We start from the raw sequence: 20,329 nt of genomic DNA, 5'->3' as shown, positions 1-20,329 counted from the left end.
CAAATGTATATAGGACATTACATTACAACATCTCTAGCATACTGGGATGGAGATTGTCTCTTAATGCAAAAACTATATTTGTGTCATACTTGTTAATAATTATTTTATTTTCTCTTGATTATTGTTTGACAAGTTCTTAGTTAATTTGAGAAAAAATATGTTGTTACAGATGTTATTATGAAGTTGACGTATGCCTCATGGAACAAAAAGGCCTTGCAAAAGGCGTTACCATAATAATTTTATCTACTATGGATATGTATGTTATTTTACTAATGGAATATATCTTAAATCAACCTCCATACTCAATATACTTGATGCATGATTTATATGCTTATTTATTAAACTTCATAATTGTAAAATTAAAGGTTAAACCTATTCCCCCTTCCTCCCATCCCTTTCTTTTTTAGTGATTATGCCATTTTAGATGTTGCATAATTATCAGGAAAATATTATGTAAGAAATTCTTTTAATGTTATAATATTGGGTAAAATTATTATAAAAAAAAAAAATCTCTGTAACACCCAAGTAACCGTCCAATTGGGGTAAACATGTGATGAGAAGTTACTATGATATGATTTGAATCCCTATGTGTTAGTTAAGGAAGTGGAACCGACTGAACACATCACACAGACCTTCCACATCAACAAAAGAACTCCCAGGAGCCATCCCAACCACTCGTAACCAGCCCTTAGGTCCCACTAAAGTTTTATACCATTAAACCCCCATATGCTCCCTTAATATGGACAAGCATGCGTCAAGGAGGCTCCAAACACTCCGATAGGATGGGTATGCATGCATATGGGGACTTTTCTCCTCAGAACTATGCCTACGACTCTGGTATTTGTGCCACTTTTTGAGGCCTAAAGTCGAGGTCACTGCTTAGAATTCAATGACAAGCTCAAAAATGAATTTACACAACAAAACAATGATGCATTTGCAACAATATTGACAAGGACTAGACTAGACCCCTACTAGTCATGACAGTCATTTTGTCAAACATGTCACAAATATGCAACCTACATGTTTAAACAAAAAATCTGAGCATAGGGGTCTCATACTTACGTGATAATCACTAAGAAGCATTGATTCCTTAACATAATAGCTACAATTTCAACTATTAGGCCATAGATACATTGTTCATTCATTTACAAGTAAAAACATGATGAGAGCCATACAGAGCCACTATCATAATACATGTTCATAACCAACATAATAACAATAGAAATACCAAGGAAACAAAAACCATACAATCCACATATAAACCAATACAATACTCATGAAATAACAAGGAGAAATAACCTCATATTAATGATGCAAAGGTCAACCAAGTTCGGGACTTCCACGAACCACTTGACCATAGACATGGCTGAGCCAAATCTCTCTTCAGCCAGTCACCCTCATGCCATATTCCAAGCATGAATGTGGGATCAAATAAAACACATCAATCACAACCATGCAAGGATTCCAGAGGCCAAACCACCTCAACCCATAAAATAGTGATTCCACCTCACAGTCGGACATCACAAACCATCACCAAATTGGTCTCTACCCAAGCCTGCTTGGGCTTGAGAGAATTTGCTCCAACCGAGGCTCTAGGAATAATAACTCAATTCTCTAGTGTGTTTGTCCAACAAAGGCTCCAGGATTAGTAGTTCAACCCACCAAGGGCTCCAAAGTGGTTTTCCAACAAAGGCTCTAGGAATAGTAACTCAACCCAAGTTGTTACAGGGCTCTAGAGTGTTTTCCCAACCATGGCTCCAGGAACTAGTAACTCAACCCAAGCTAAAGAAAACATGAGAACCAACCAAAAAAACAAAGAAATGAACCCACAACACCATGACTATCTAGGAAATGGCAAGGCTAGGAAAATCCACTGTCAATCCAAGTAATCTTCCATGCCAATGCCAAATCATGACCAATAAACCACATGCATATGACATGCATGCCAAAAAAAGTGAGGAAAGCATACATGCAAATCAGTACCAGCAAGAAAATCCCATTGTAGCTGTTGATCCTGATCTCCTCTTCCACCTTCCTTCTCCTCCTTTGCCTTCTTGCTCCAAAACTCCAAGTATGCCACACTTCTCCAAGAGAGCCCCAAGAAAACTCTAAGTGTCCAAGAGTATGAGAGAGAGAAAATAGAGAGAGAGCTCCAAAAATGAATTGACCAAAATTCTCTGAATTGATCCTCATAAGCCTTTTTATTAATGAGGCCTCTATTTTATTCATTTTCCATTATTTTCATTTAGTTTTCTCCTCACATGCAACCTGTGACCTTTCACCTCCATTTTCTCCTAATTTCCATTATTTTCATAAATAAAATGTCAATAAATGCCATTTTTCCTTTCCAAAGCCTTTTCCATTTCCTTGGACAATTTCTTAGCCATTAATCAACCACAAGTGATCCCCATCACTATGATTTTGCCCAACATTAAGCTTGGAATATGTGTCTTGTGACCATGGTTATTATTTTTCCTTTATTAACTTTTATTACATGGATTTTTGGCCAAGACTATTACAGAACCATCCCCCTTGGGGGAACACTATCCTCAGTGTTCAAAAACACCTACAACCAACAAGGCTACTGTAAGCAAAATATACTGCCCTTGGAGCTTTATAACTTATTTCTTTGTAGTATTTGCAATGATCTTCCTGTTGAGAAGAAAACTAATCATGATAACATAATAAGTATAACATCATTATGACATGAAACCCATACCTCTTATTGGAGATTTATAACATAGCTCATGGTAGTATTTACATCCATATACATATGTACATATACCAAACATCACCAAAAAATGTACCAAAAACATATACCAAATACATTTACCAAAACATTTGCTCAACCAACGAATAAGGAAGGATACATAGCCTTCATTTGATCTGCCATCTCCCATGTAGCTTCATTAGGCCCAAAGTTATTCCATTGCACTTTAACCTACTCAATTTCCTGGTTCTGGAGCATGAGCATATTTCTCTGCAAAATTCACTGCATTTTTGGTTAGAATTCTCCTTCTGGATCAACCCACAATACAAACTAGTCAATCACATGATCAACATCTTTAACATACCTCTTAAGAAATAACACATGGAAAAAATCATGGACTTTCACTATGGGAGGCAGTGCAAGTTGATAAGATACTGAACTAATCCTCTTAATAATCCTGAAAGGTCCACAAAACTAGGGTGTTAGCTTGGTACATGATCCATTCCACAAGGAGCTCTTCTTTGGTTTGATGCACAAGTACACCTGTTCCCCAACTTAGAAATCCTTTAACAACCTATTCCAATCTGCATATCTCTTCTGCCTATTGTGTGCTGCTTTCAAATTCTTCTTGATTACCTGAATTTCCTACTCCATGTCTATAAACATGTTTAGTCCAATCAACACCCTCTTCACTAGATCGCTCCAACTGATGGGATTATTGCAACTCTGCTCATACAATGCTTCAAATAGACTCATCCCCAGTGAATCATGGTACCCATTGTTGTAAGTGAACTCTACCAGTGGAAGGTACTCTTCCCACTTCTGTTGTTGATCCATCACATACATCCTCAACATCTCCTCCAATATCATGTTGACCCTTTTTGTCTGTCCATCTATATATGGATTTTAAGTTGCACTGAAGGTGAAATTTGTGCCCAAACCTACAAATAAATCCTTCCAAAACTTGGAAGTGAGCTTCGCATCCTTGTCAGACACAATCTTCTTTAGAACTCCATGAAACTTGACCACGTCCCTGATGAATACCTATGCTACATTACTCGCGGAGAATGTAGACTTCACTCGAATGAATTGCGCTACCTTTGTCAACCTATCCACCACTACCATGATGGATCATGTTGTCTCACTGTCCTCAGAAAACCTATGAGAAAGTGCATGGAAATGACCTCCCATTTCCATTGTGGAATTAGAATCAACTGTAGCAGTCCACCTAGATGCTTACACTTTGCCTTCACCTGCTGATAATCCAAGCACCTAGCCACAAAATCTTCTACATCTCTCTTCAAATTTAGCCAATAATAAAATTTATTCACTGTTGTTAGTGTCTTCTGTTAACTTGGGTGACTTGAATATGGTTTCACATGAAAATCCCTTAAGATCACCTTCTTGATCTCACTGCTATCTGGCACATATATCTTGTCCCTAAATCTAGCCAATCCATCTGCCATGAGATGATAGTCCACATACTATGTAATTGCATTTGTACTTGTACCTGTACCACTACCTGTACTTTTTTGCAACTTGTGCACAATCCCCATATACCTATCATTCTACTTACCTACTCAAGATCCTATCATGTAAATATGTCCCATAGGAGCTCATAGATGCTATGTGATTTACCTATATCTACCTGCTAAGAGAATCTGCCACCCTGTTCTCTTTACCTTTGATATACATGATCTCAAAATCGAACTCACTAATTGTGGCCAACCACTAAGCCTGCCTACCATTCAGATTCGGTTGGTCAAATAGATACCACAATCCATTGTGATCACTCATCAATACAAATCTCCTACCAAGAAGATAGTGCCTTCACATCTTCAATGCATGTACGATCGTTGCCAACTAGAGATCATATGTCGAGTAGTTCTCCTCGTGCTCATTTAGTTTCCGTGACTCATAGCATACCACGTGACCATCCTTCATAAGGACTCCACCAAGTCCTCTCTTGTAAGCATCAGTACATACTACAAACTCTTTGCCTAGATTTGTAATCTTTAACACTGGTACATGTGTCAAAAATTGCTTGAGCTGCTCAAAACTAGCCGCACACTCCTCTGTCCATTCAAATTTCCTACCTTTCCTCTGCAATGATGTGATAGAATAAGCAATTTGTGAGAAGTTCCTGATGAAACTCATGTAATAACCTTCTAGACCCCATGAAAGATATCACCACATCCACATTCCTGTGAGCTTCGCACTCCATGGTAGCTCTTACCTTTACTGCGTCCACTGCTATACCATCCTTGGAAACCACATGTCCCAAGTAGTGTACCTTTTTCTGAAAGAAACTACACTTGCTAATCTTAGCATACAATTGATTCTCTCTCAACGATCTCAAGACTGTTGATAAATGCTCGACATGATCTTCTTTATTTTTTGAATATACCAATGTATCATCAATGAACATAATAACAAACTTGTCCAAATACAGATGCAACGCATTATTCATCAAGAACATAAAGTGTTGGTGGATAAAAATTCCCTAAAGTAAGGGTTGACAACCTCAATAGATTGAAGGCAGATAATTAACAAGAAGCATATGTTCAAGCAAGAAAAGTATAAAAACTAGCAAAGTTGGGTTTGAGAGGAGTAACTGTAGGTCCTACGTTCGATGTCAAACTCATAGGGTCCAAACCCTCTGCTTCTTCCCAAGTGAGTAGAGTTCCAACACAGTTCAAAGAAGCATATACATAGAAAGTAGTTCAAAGTTCGTGCATAATAAACATGTTAGAACATCAAACATGAACATATAAATGATGACATAGTACAGATGAATCATAAAAAAATGAGATCATAACATATAGAAAACTAGATAGAGCTTCTTTATTGATATCATCAAAGAGTAGTGGAGAGATACAACCTGATCCGACCATGACACTAACAAAACCTTCCTCCAGATCTGTCTAGCCCAAGCCTCAAAGATTATCTCTCAAGAATGTGAAAAAGGATTCCATATAATCAAGGATGAGTATCTATGCAAGGAAACATGGGTTTCCTATGACTGGGAGTGTAGGAGGCATAAGAAAAATCAGACTTGATCTGGGGACCGAAATGACTATAATGTCGATATCCGATCTCCTTGATTTCATTAGGCCTTCCCATGAGGTGTATAAATACAACCAGAAATCAGTTCATTCAGTTAGGACACAGGCTCCTGTAGGTTGGATTTCGGTGAAACCTGTAAACCCCACCCAAAAAATAGGATATTATTTTATTTTTTCATATTTTACATAATATATGGGGGTTTTTTATTAGGGTACTCACGTGCGAATGCACTTTTTAAAGAGCAGAGTCACGCATGGAATTCAAAATATTGTTTTTAATAAATGATCAAGTCTGTATGGGAAAGGGCTGCCCAAGGCCTAATCCAAATTTAAATAGGAATGCAAAAGATTACAGATATAACCATAAATACAAAGATTCAGTAGAAATAACACTTCATTTCATTAATATCAATTATTGAAATATGCTTACAAACAAAATGGAAATAGGACTACCTCGGGCGATGGTAGCTTATCTCTGAGAAGAGGTTTGGCGGCTACATGCCTCCAAACTGTGTTACAATGAGGCTCAAAGGCATATTTATTATTCAGAAATAATGGAAAACCCTAAACATCCAAAAACCTAACCCTAGGAGATGAAGCACCAAAACTGTGGGCCCCGTTTGGGTAAATTGGTACATCAACTTCCCGGGGTCATAACTTTGGCATACAATCTCCGTTTGGCTATCATAATACCTCATTTCGAAAGATCTCAAAGAGAAGGCTGAAAATAAACTAGTAAGCCAATTTGGGATGTTTCTAGTCTCTCCATTTTCCCTAAAAATGCTATTTAGGGCCTCAAAATGGCTTCGGAAGTTCAGGACCTAAAAAATTGCCAAAAATAGTAAACTATGCTACAATTAAGGAAACTGAAAAACTGAAAGAGACAGTGTTGGGGGTCCAAGTGGAATAGGCAGGTGGCCATCAATATCCACCTAGATCAAGGCCATAACAAAGCATCAAAACTACAAGAGTGTTGAATGATGCTAGAACAAATGCCCCCTAATATATGTGATCAGAATGGGTACATGATGGCTGACATGTATAAATTACAAAGAGAGATCATTTGAGGACCTAAGAGGATATCACTAGATTCCAGCCCATTGAATACCCATGGAAGGAGTTAGAAAGAAGACTCATGTCTGAGGAAGGCATACCCATGCTTGAATATATAAATCATGTTTGTTGATCAAGTATAGAGTGGATCCAACATGTATACATAAGTGTATAGAGGAGACTAAAGAATACATAGTACACTACATAGTGGATCATCCGATCATAGCCGTAAAGGAACACAATGGAGGTATGTCTCAATATCACATATAGAAGAAAATTTTATCAATGATGCTCGAAGAATGTGTGATCACTGATGCTACATAACTGATCCTCATAATAGTACCAAGTCATATAGGTGGAATAGTGGTACTGCATAAACTCAGGTGTCAACATACAGGATGCTACTGTGATGAATTGCAACATATAAGGGTGGCTGGTAACACTACAAAAAATTGAAGGAGCTGACAAGTGAACCAAGATGCTAACACAACCCAAGGTCTTCACCGACCACAGATGGTACATTTCTACACTATGGGAATAAATGAGTTGAAGTCGACCATGTGAGAAATTGTTTGATTACCAGTCATTGATGTATACCGTTAAAAAACGTGAGACAACTCATCGATAATGATGATGAGAGTCAAGGTACCCCAGTACAATCTAACAAGTGCGAATAAATGTGTTGAAGTCAAACACTTGAGAGAATCTATCAATCAGGAGACATTGATGTATTCTCACTGTCGATAGCAAAGGAGTCTGCCACTAATGAATCCAAACCCTAAGGCACTCAAAAGAGGAATATAGATCTTGTTCCCAATGCAATGAGTTGGAGTCGATGGGAAAAGATATACTAGAAGGAAGGCATTAAGGAATCCCACATAAACCAGTGCGAGTGTAACCCGCAGGCCAGTAATTTGGAAGAACTCGGATGAAAAGAGATGAAGTAACCATTCCGAAATACATTTCTAGTGTACAAAATATGTGGCTAGCACACAAAATAAACCATATGAACCAACTAATAATGAGAGTTGACATAGAGGTGAGGAATCCACCAATAGGGTCAAATGGAAACCAAGGTATTGCATGAATCCCAGTGTGTGATAATGTAAGATGACGTCGAACACAACGAAAACTAATCAGTCAAAGGCCCATGATACTAATCAATGTTGAGCACAAGCTCACCTATGAATGATTTAAATAGGGCTAGGGTGCTGCTCTAGGCCTAATCTCAGAGAAATTTGTCAGAGTCGATAAGAGTAGACCTGCCAGTAAGAAGTCAATGAAGACCTTCTTAACCAGCACAAGTGAAGGACTAAATAATTGATGTGATACTGAAGATAACTTGCCAGACCAGGTATGGTTGAATGAAAATGAGTCAAGAGACATTGTAAAATTGCTAACACAGGCTGACCTCCCTTGAGCAAAAGCACAACTTAAATGTGACTATATGGAAGCATAAAATAACTTTGTATAAGTTTGTGATACTGGATGCATTAACAAACTCTCCATATGATTAGAAGAAATAACCAACCAGAGGATGACTGAATCAAGAACAAGGTTATGGCTCTCCTAAAGTCAAACTAAGTCCCATCCCAATGGATGAAAGACTTGTTTTCAGGGTTACACAACTCACTCTTGCTACCATCAAATATGGAAATAACTGTCCCTTTCCTACTCTTTTTGGGAATATATAATTTTTTATTTTATTTTCCATATTTAAAGTATGAAAAATAAAAAGAGAATCCCTATAGTACAGTGGAAAGAATGAGTTTTAAGGGCAGATGCACTAGTTCCTGGGACTGGAACATTCCTATGCTCAATGCAAGGTGGCAAATACTGGTCATTAACACTCAAAGGAATGTTCTTTCCACAGATAAAAGGTGTCAATTTGTAGAAGCTAATGAATGCAGGGATTGAACTTGTAGAAAGGTCATGGTCAAACGCGGATTATACATGAGTCCAAGTGAAGCCAACTTAAGGCCAAAAGGGTACAATTAGTCAATATGGAATGAGACAGTATAACTTAACGCATGGGAGCCTCTAGGGTATAAAGACAGAATGATAGTGAAGAATAAGAGGAATGAGGCTTCATCGCAAAGTCATGGCAAGACTAAAGAAGACTTCCAAGCCTAAAAAATTCTTGTAGCATGGGAAACATATGCTAGCAAGGATCTAACTAGGAAGCCCATGGAAGGAGTGGCTCTACCACTTTTTTATGATTTTATAAGATGGCGAGTGAAAGTGGTTTTAAAATCACAACATAATGGGGTCGACCTTGTGGAAAAATATCACTATATGAGGTTAAGATGCATAATGCAGTGGAAGAAGTGATATGTCCTAACCTATATGCTAGTGATGAAAACAATACATGCCACGATAGGTTTGCAATCATGGAGTCGAAGTGGTGAAAAAATTTCACAAATTTTTCATTTACCTTGGAAAACAACCTGACCCAGCACTTCAAGACAAAATGTTAAAAATTTCCTGAAATAATAAAGTAAAAAATTATGCACTTTATAAAAGTGGTGTTATAGATATTTTTGGGCACTGCAACCCCAAGCATAAATGTCCATAAACCAAGGGCTCCTAAGTCCCTAAAGGTGTTGTTCCAACCCCTAAAAGAATAAGGTCAACTGATTACAGCATCTCCCAGAAGTTCTCCACGAAAAACTACTCAGAACTGGTCAAAACTGGACCATTTCACCTGCTCCATAGGAAAAGTGTGTTTCATCCCACCTAAATACACACAGTAGGTGTGTTGCATGTCAAAAAGCCCTTCTATGGGGTGCGATGGGCGAGAAGGGACAAATGGCAGGGTCAATCCGCAAGGTGGAGAAGCATGGAATCTTCCAGAAACTTCTCCTATGACACTTGCCTCTCTGAATTCTACCAGGGATGAGTAAGAGATCATCAATCTCCAAGTGGAATCAAGAACTGTTAGAGAGAAGACATTAATCAAATCTCAAGCTGACTCGCTTCCCTTGCAGACATCTATATATGGATCCCTCATCCCAGAGATCTGGAGGCTGGAATTTTGTATCTTGAAAGGAAGTGTTGCTGGTTTCTTGGTGCAATATCATAGTGTTGGGTGATCTAAGCTTTTCATGAGGTGAAGAAGGGCTTCCTGCTGAGAGGATGATTCTGGGTCAGAACAATTGGTTGTAATTCTCTTGGCTCTTTCTTGATTATCAATAAAGTTATTCAAGTTTTCCTCCATACTCTTGTATGATTTATGTTTTATGCATTTGTATGGTCAATTTACATCTGATCCTATATTGTTTATGATAATAGATCTATGTTCTCGTATAGTGTTATGCTGCTTTGATTCTACAGGTACTCTATGAAGCTGGGTACGCAAGAAAGTGAGCAGCAAAGGACTATCAGAAGAGAGAGGAATCGAGCAAGGAACCAAGCGCAACATAAAGGTTGGTCTCCTTTATTCTTCTCTCATCTATCTCTCATAAAGGAAAACGAAAGTAGTTTTAGTTTGTTTGTTTCTAAGGTAGCTACCAGCCTTAGTGGGATTAGCAGCTCTGCATAGACACTATTCCCGGTAACAAGTGGGTTTTAAAATTTTAATATAAAAGGACATTTTGACTCACCAAAACTTCATTTGAACTTGCAAGTGTTGAGAGCTTGGGAGCAAACTTGGGAAACTCCATTTCACTAATCTACTCAACCAATTCATCAACCAAAGCTTCCAGGTAATTCTAAATTCAAAATCTCATCCATTTGATTTCATTTTAAATGGATTCATTCAATTTTAACTATAGGATTTTGTTTTAGAAATTGCCTCTATGTGTATGTGAGTTGGATCTTTGGAAACCGTGTATAAAAATTCATACACGTGGGTTTCCAAAGGAAAAGATGCTTGTATACATGACTGTCTCTTTAATAAAGTGGCGTACACATAGAGGAGAATAAAAAAATTGATTTCTAATGGATGAATTCTATCAAATTTGCAGGATGGAAATCATTTGGAGAGAGAGGGAGCACAACGATGTTGAAAATGAGGTTTTAAATGATCCTTTGCCATTGGATGCATTGAGAGGATGTGAATTGCTCAAGTTTTTTATGATACCAAATATGAAAACCCAAACTTGATTGTTAGAGATGCTTATTCATTACTGGTATCCAAAGCAAGAGATATTTATGATTGATATGATGCCCTTAAATATTGAGGTGGAAGATATTTACTTCATCATAGGACTTTCCTGAAGAGGGGAAGCAGTTGATCTGAAAGAGAGGGCTCAGGGAGGCCTGAATGTTTCATATTACATAGGTCTCTACTATACACCAGGGACAGACAATGTCAGGTCACAAATTTCGATCAATAATGTTATGAGTCTACCAATTAAAATTATCCTTTTTACCATTGCTAGGGTAGCAGGTTCAACAACACTACATCAGGTCTCTTGTCCTGCCATGTTCTTGGCGATAAAGTACCTTTGTTCAATCGTATTTGATTGGTGAACAATGCTCTTGGTCTACATGAAGAAGCAATTGTCTTCAGTGAGACAAGGGAAAACAAAGAATTTTGGCTATGGAAACATACTTTGTTCATTTTTCTTTGAGAGATTCCCAACACTTCGACCCAGAGTGTCTACAACCATTAGCAGTCCCAGGGATCCGAGGATGGCTAGATGGGTAGACTTGATCAAGCAACTTGGTGGAGGCGAAGTCACTTGAGAATCATTTGACAATGAGTTCTTCCTCTAGTTGGAGCATTAACAAGTCATAGCTATAGATGACTACCATTATGAAGGAATAGATTATCAAGAGGAACCAGATCTGGCACTTACCAAGGGTGGTACATGGGGCGATATTGATGAATTTTTTAAATTTTTATGTTATTTGATTTTTATTTTTTTTTGGATTTTAAATATGATCTTAAGAAGTTAAAATTATTTTTCCATGAAACAAAAATCTTACAAGATTATTTGATCATGATGCATATGTTGGACCAGTGAGACCTGAGGGTCCACCTAGGCACATGCGTCGCGACAAAGATGGAGAGAGAGAAACAACAGAGTCTGAGAGAGTTCTTCATGTAGTCTAGAGGAACTTGGAGAGTTTGACTTGCCAGGTTCCCATGGTAGCTGTAGAGGATCTCCTTGAAGACATTCAGAGACAAGTGGTAGTAGTACCATGGGAGTGGGTATGGCTCTTCTGATAGGTGGCGAATGCCATCGTTCTTTATATGAGAAAACCTACATTTAGGACAGACTAAGCCTTGACTTAGATAATAAATCACATGCTCTCTATGAGCATCATCTTCCTGAACCAGAACCATAACAATGGTTGATTCTACCGCAATGAGATACAATAGGAAATCGCTTCTATAATCGGGTGGACTCAAAATAGGAGCAGAGGTTAATGCCTTTTTCAAAGCATCGAAGGAACACTTAGTGAAATAATCCCAAATAAATGGAACTCCTTTCTTCAGTAATCACATAAATCCTTTCATAATCTTGACATAATTTACAATAAATCTCCTTAAGAAATTGGCTTTTCCTTGGAGACTCTGAAGTTGACGAACAGTCTGTAGGGGAGATAGTTGAAGTATTGCCTCAACCTTGAAGGTATCAAAACCAATCGCTTCATTGGACACAATGAATCCCAATAACCAGTCCAGTGTAATACAAAAAACACATTTATTAGGGTTCAATTGGATCTTATAGTGACAGAATATTTCAAAAAACAAACAAAGGTGTTTCAGATAGAATGAGAGGTTAGGTCATCCAGATATGCCTTTATTATGTTCTTGATGTTGTAGAAAGTACAAGACATGGCCCGCTAAAAAGTAGCTCTAGCATTTTTTAGGCCAAAAAGCATCTTCTTGTATGCAAACGTACTTGAGGGGAAAATAAATGTTCTCTTGTGTTGTTCTTTAGGATGAATAGTTATTTGATTATATCCTGAGAAACCGTCCATGAAGGAGACTACCTCATTTCTAGCACACTCATGGATGATCTACTCGATAAATGGAGTGGGAAAATGATCTTTAGGACAAGCCTTTTCAAATCCCTAATGTCAATGTATACCCAGATTGTTCATTTCTTTTTATCAACAGGGACTAGATTCAAGACCCATTTAGTTAGAGGAACAAGGTATGTGAAGCCCACCTTAAGAAACTTTTCAACCTTAGATTTAATAGTTGCAGCTTTCATAGGATTTACTGGTCGAATATGTTGCTGTATAGGCTTAGCATTTATGTATGTCTTGATCTCATGATAAACTATTGATGGATTGATTCCAAGAATTTCTTCACAAGACCAAGAAAAAACATCTCAAAACTCCTTAAAGAGGTCCGTATAAATCTTGATTTCTTTAGGGGAACATTCAACTCCGATGAAGATATTCTCGATGATATTTGGATTCCTAGAAATGTTCACTAGAATGGTTTCCGAGATATTAGACATATTACCTTCGGAAAAAATCTGTGTTTGGGCCAAAGGATTTAGAATTTTATGAACACTTCCAATCGAATAAGGATTGAATAAATTTGATTCAAATTCATGTAAATTAGGGAGAAAATATGACCAATGATGCAAATCATCCGCCAATCTTTCTACACCAGTAAATTCTTCTAAAATTTCCACTTCAAATGTTAAGACAGTGTCATGGAAATCCATAGATGAAGTAGAGTCAACAGTCCAAACTGGAGCCATATCACCATAAAAATCTTGTGATGGGGGAGGAATGGGATCAAAATCTTCAGAATTCACAATAGATTGGTATGTGATTTCTGCTGTAGATATAGGATATTCCATTCCACCTACTGGTCCCTCTTCTAATGTGGCAATATGCGGCGGGGGGGTGTAAGGGCTAAGGATTAGAAAAATAATGAGTCTGAAAAAACCTTTTCGAGGAGCGATCCTTGAGGATGAAATGACATTAATATGAGCGATAGGAGGAGGAAGATCGAAAGTATCCATCAACGAGGAATACTTTACAAATCCCAAATTCTCGAAAGGCTGCTTTGTATTCTTCATCAATGGGATAGTAGATTCAGAAGATGCATTGGGATCATTAGGAGAATAAGCCATTTGATCAATTGTAACAATTCTCCCTTTATGAGGGAAGCATAGGATGTGGAACAATGATGAAACAATGGCATCCATTACGTAAACCAAATTTCAACCCAATAAAAGATTATAATCAAGGTTGGCATCAAATATTTCTACCTCGACATTGGCAACCTTTCCCTCAACATAGATAGGAAAGGTTGGAAGAATTACATGAAGCCTATGAGAATGACCATCGAATGCTATAAAGAGAGTAAGGGAAAGATACACCTTGATCCAACCATGACACCAATGAAACCTTCCTCCAGATCCATCCAACCAAAGCCTCAAAGATCACTCTCAAGCATGTTGAAAAGGATTCCATATAATGAAGGATGAGCATATATGCAAGGAAACAAGGGTTTCCTATTACTAGGAGTGCAGGAGGCACAAGGAAAATCAGACTTGATCTGGGGACCGAAAAGACTATAATGTCGATATCCTATCTCCTTGATTCATTAGGCCTTCCCATGAGGTGTATAAATACCACCAAAAATTAGTTCGTTCAGTTAGGCGATGAGCTCCTGTAGGTTGGATTTCAGTGAAACTTGTAATCCCTACCCAAAAGTAGGATATTATTTCTTTTTGCATATTTTAAATAATATATGTGGGTTTTGTATTAGGTTACATGCATGTGTACGTGCCTTTTAAAGGGAAAAGTCATGTATGGAATTCAATTTTTTTTTTTTTAATAAGTGATCGAGTCTATATGGGAAAGGGTTGCCCAAGGCCATACTAGAGCATCAAAGCTAGAGGAGTGCTAAATGATGCTATAACATAAAGGTAGCTAGAGAATTAGTTAAACCAAATGGAACCACAATAAACTCATAATGCCCATACCTATTCTGGAAATCTGTCTTGTAAATGTCCTCTTCTTTAATGTGTACCTAATGATATCCATATCTCAGATCAATCTTTGAGAACACTGCTACTCCCTTCAATTGATCGAACAAGACATCAATCCTCGGTAACAGATACCTGTTCTTGATGGTCACATTGTTTAATTGTCTATAATCAATGCAAAACCTAAGAGTACCATCCTACTTCTTCACATACAGTACTAGTGTGCCCCATGGTGATACACTTGGCCTAATGTACCCCTTGTCAAGTATTTCCTTTAACTGCAGCTTCAAATCTACCAACTTAGGTGTCATCCTGTAAGGTTCCTTTGTTTCCAAAGCTGCCCTTGGCACCAATTCAATAGAAAGGTCTACTTCCTTGTGAGGTGGAAACTCTGAAATATCTGCAGAAATACATCTTGAAACTGCTATAGAACTGGGTACCTTCTCAAAAGATATGCATCCTCAACCTCCTTCCCTTTGCCACTAGAAATTTGCATTGCAAATAACACACGCCCTTTCTTGTGACTACAATTGGCCTGCATAGCTATCACCATTCTAACTGATGTTGATTTCTTCTTACCACACAAGACTCTTTATTTTCCATTATCATCCAAGCACTCAATGGCTGTGTCATAACAATCCACCTTGGTTCTATGAAGGTACAACAAATACATGCCCAACAACATATTGTATTTGACCCCAACAATAATATATTCAACTGTGCTGAGGTAGGCATACCATTCAAATCAAATGTACAAGCCCTTACCCAATGATGAACTCACTTCTTTGTACCTGTAGCCAACTTCACTAACCAAGACTCTGCATGCACTTTTTTATTCAAACCACACTTATCCACCAGGTTAAGATTAATATAACTATAATTATATCCGGGGTCAATCAAAATAGAAATAAATTAATCACAAAGCTTACTGTCCATCTCAATGATAGATGCATAATGGTTTACTTGTCTATTATCTAGCACTGCATAGATCCTAGGAAGACTCTGCCCAATATCTCCCATTGTCTATGCCTCCTGAGAACTATAGATCTGCAGTCTACCACCCTTATGCTATGGACAATCTCTCCTACGATCCTCTCCTCCATAAGTCCAACACCGCACAGGCTCCTTATTCTGTTCCTCAGATCGAAGTCCTTGTCCTTTATCAGATGCATTGAACATTTTAGACAATGCTGCATTCTCTTTATTACCTATACCCTGAGGTATTGCTCGTTTCTTGTCCCATTTTCCTTTGTTCTTTGCATTACCTTTCCAGTCTGACTTAGTATCAGATCTACACTTCGATTTCTCATAGAAATGTTTTAGCTTTTGGATGGCCTCCTCCAATGATCTAGGGTCATTGAACTCAATCATGTCTTTGAATGAAATAAGTTATCCACTAATGAATCTTTGAATTTTGGCCTTCTCCTCCTTGAGCTAAGGCACATACCTCAACAACTCCAGGAATCTGCTAGTGTACTTCTCATTTGTCATGAATCCCATCTATAGCTCATAGAATTATTTTTCCCTATCATGAAAGTATCTATATAATAGGTACTTCTTCTTGAATAGTCTTTTGAACTCATTCCACGTCAATTCCTCCTCATAAATACCTCTGACATTCTTCACATCTTCCCACCAAATATTTTCTTTACCTTTAAGACTGAATGTAGCTATTCTGGATTTCATGTTCTCTGAATAGTAATGCAACCTGAATAACTTCCTCATACCAAGAAACCATGCCTCTGCATCCTATGATTTATTCATCTCTCCATCAAATGTTGGTGGATTTTATTTCTTAAACTCATACTGAAAATATCCCCTATCGCCCCTCTTGTAAGGATGATAATGATATCGATCATAATGCATATTAGAACTAGAACTAGAATAGTAACTGTGTCCATCACCTCTCCTATCCAGAGTATCCAAGGACCTGACATTTATGATCATGTCATCTCTATCTAACTTGTACCCACTAGAATACGTATTGCGATATGCCCCATTATTTTTGTCCTCCTTCTCATGGCTGATCTGAAGAGGTCCATGTCATTGTAATTATGACAAACTCTGAAGTATCATTGCATTTAAATCTGCTTGTTTCTCTTGTGCCTATATGATTATGTCATTGTTTGCCTTACAACTCCTTATTTCTACCTTTAAGATTCTCAGTGTGTCTACTAAGTCAAAATAATTCCCAACATCACGTTGCTCATCTGATCCATAGGGAGAGTTTCGGGAACTGTAGACTACCATCTTGCTAGTCACCTTTGATATTCTTCTTGCAAGGTATATCATGTCAACTAAACCAAATCACAACAAACCAATGTACCTTAGCATAATTTGGGGAGGATACCTTGTCTGCTAGATCAACAAATTGGCATAATACATTTATAACATAATCATGACAAGATATAGAAATATAACACATAAGCATATAACCATATAACCATAATTCTAGCTAGAGTCCAGACATCAATGCATGACCATATAAATTACACATACCTTGACCTCATGCATGAGAACAACCACCACATCATTGTACAGTTGACCACACATGAATACTAATGTGCATAAACAATACATAACCAGCCATACACTCATGACGACACACTCCACAACAACACCATCAACTTCCCATGATGACCTCACTGCAACCATAACCCATACCATACAAATGCAATAAGCACATGGTCTTACAACACAAGAAACACATATGAAACTAATATGAATGCATGACCAACAAACAACTCATCCATTCTAAGGGGTGAACCATGCTCTGGTACCACTCTATAACACCATCCTCCCATATCTACCCAAGTAACTGACCAATCATGGTAAACATGTGACGAGAAGTTACTATGATATGATTTGAATCCTTATGTTTAAGTTAAGGAAGTATAAGCGGTAGAACAAATCACACAAACCTTTCACATCAGCAAAATAACTCCTAAGTGCCATCCCAACCACTCAGATAACCAGCCCCTGGGTCCCACTAAAGTTTTAGACCATTAAACCCCGAAAACTCCCTTGATATGGAAAAGCATGCACCGAGGAGGCTCCAGATGCTCTGATAGCATGGCTATGCATGCGTCTGGGGACTTTTCTCCGCAGACCTGTGCCTCAGACTCTAGGATTTATGCCACTTTTTCAGTCCCAAAGCTCAGTTCACTGCCCATAACTGAATGACAGGCTCATAAATGAATTTACACAACATAACAATGATACATTTGCAACAATATTGACAAGGACTAGATTGTACCCCTACTATCCATGATAGGAATTTCATCAAACATGTCACAAATATGTAACCTACAGGTTTAAACAACAAATATGAGCATATGGGTCTCATACTTATTTGAGAATCACTAAGAAACATTGATCCCTCAACACATTAGCTTCAATTTAATCTATTAGGCCATATATACATTTTTCATTCATTTACAAGTAAAAAGATGATGAGAGTCATACGTAGCCACTGTCATAATACATGTTCATAAATAGCATAATAACAACAAAAATACCAAGGAAACAATAGCCATATAATCCACATATAAATCAGTACAATACTCATTAAATAACAAGGAGAAATAACCTCATATTAATGATGCAAATACCAACTAGGTTCAGGACTTCCAAAAACCACCCTACCATAGATATGGCTAAGCCAAATATCTCTTCAACTAGTCACCCTTGTGCCATATTCCAAGAATGAATGTGGGATATCATAAAACACAACAATCAAAACTATCCAAAGCATACAAACACCAAACCACCTCAACCCATCAAATAGTGAATCCACCTCATGGCCGTACATAAAAAACCATCACCAAATTGGTCTCTACTCAAGCCTTCTAGGGCTCCAGAGCATTTGTTCCAACTAAGACTCTAGGACTAGTAACTCAAACCAAAGTTGACAGCACACTCCAAAGCATTTGTACAACCAAGTCTCTAGGACTAGTAAATCAACCAAAGTTTTTACTCGGCTCTAGCGCATTTTTCCCACCAAGGCTCTAGGAACTAATAACTCAATCCAAGCTAAAGGAAACATGAGAACCAACTATAAAAACAAAGAAATGAACCCACAACACCATGGCTCTCTAGGAAATGAAAAGGCTAGGTAAATACATTACCAATCCAGAAAATCCTCCATGCCAATGACAAATCATGACCAATAAACCACATGCATATGCCATTCATGCCAAAACTAGTGAGGAAAACATACATGAAACTCAGTACCTACAAGAAAAACCCATTGTAGATACTAATCTCGATGTACTCTTGCACTTTCCTACTTTTCCTTTGCCTTCTTGCTCCAAAACTTCAAGTATGCCAAACTCCTCCAAGAGTGATCCAATAAAACTCTAAGTGTCTAAGAGTATGAGAGAGAGAGAATGGAGAGAGAGATCCAAAACGGAACTGAGCAAAAGTTTGTGAACTGATCCTCATAGGTGTTTTTATTAATGAGGCCTCTATTTTCTTCATTTTCCATTATTTTCCTTCATTTTCCTCCTCACATGCAACCTGTGACCTTTCACCTCCATTTTCTCCTAATTTCCATTATTTTCATAAATAAATTGCTAATAAATACCATTTTTCCTTTCCAAAGCGTTTGCCATAGCCTTGGCCAATTTCCTTAGCCATTAATCAAGGATAAGTGATCCCCATCACTATGATTTTTCCCAACATTCAGCTTAGAATACTTGTCCCTCCTTTGGAGAAACTTCCCTACCCCCTGATGGCGGTTTGGGGGAACACTCTAAAGAGGATTTTTTAGAAAAATGTCCCTGAAAAATATTGTATAGTCATAGTAAACCTAGATCGTTCATCATTAGATAACATATTTGATGGTAGATGTTATGTTAGGGTGTTTTTTTTTTTTTTTTTCCTTAGAAGGAAACCCTATTTTTTATCAAGGAATTGCTGATATATATTGGATTAGTATATCATTTTTAATCCATATCAATGATTTTATAGTGGAAAAATTGGAGGAATTTCCTTGCGGGGGTCATTTTTACTAGTGGTCCTACTTTGGAAAATTTTAGGTCAAAAACTTGTAGTACCTAGTGGGAATAATATGGCGTACAGAGGGAGGTACCCACGGGAATAATGTAATGTAAGGATGATAAATAAATGGTCCATAACTAAAAAATAAAGTGGTTAACCCATATTATGCATGGGACCACAAGTAGTTAGGAAATAGAGTTATAAGCCCATTGTATTGGATGTATGGTAATTAGAGACCCATGGTAATTACCCATGGTATTGTATGCATAAAACCTATATAGAGGCTAGAGACTCTCCATTGAGGGATGTCGAGTATTGTTTTGTATTGACAAGAATTAGCTTATGGAGTGATCTCCTTCCTTAAGGAGTAGTTGTATGGTGTTACCCTACCTTAAGGGTTTTGATATCAATAAAGATTTGAAGTTATATCATCTATCCTGTTATTTATTGGGAATATTTTTCATTGTTATATATTTGTAGGAAAAATATATTACAAGTAGTATCAGAGCACTTTCATGGGGAGAGGAGAGGTTTTTTTTTTTTTTTTTTTTTTTTTTTTTTCCATTTTTTGTAGGAATGTTTTGGGTGGC

This window comes from Pinus tabuliformis, chromosome 8 (genome assembly GCF_031772625.1).
Source record: "Pinus tabuliformis cultivar Carrire ecotype Pingquan chromosome 8, CPIR1, whole genome shotgun sequence".
NCBI classification, from domain to species: Eukaryota; Viridiplantae; Streptophyta; class Pinopsida; order Pinales; family Pinaceae; genus Pinus; species Pinus tabuliformis.
This window is presented reverse-complemented; position numbering follows the sequence as displayed.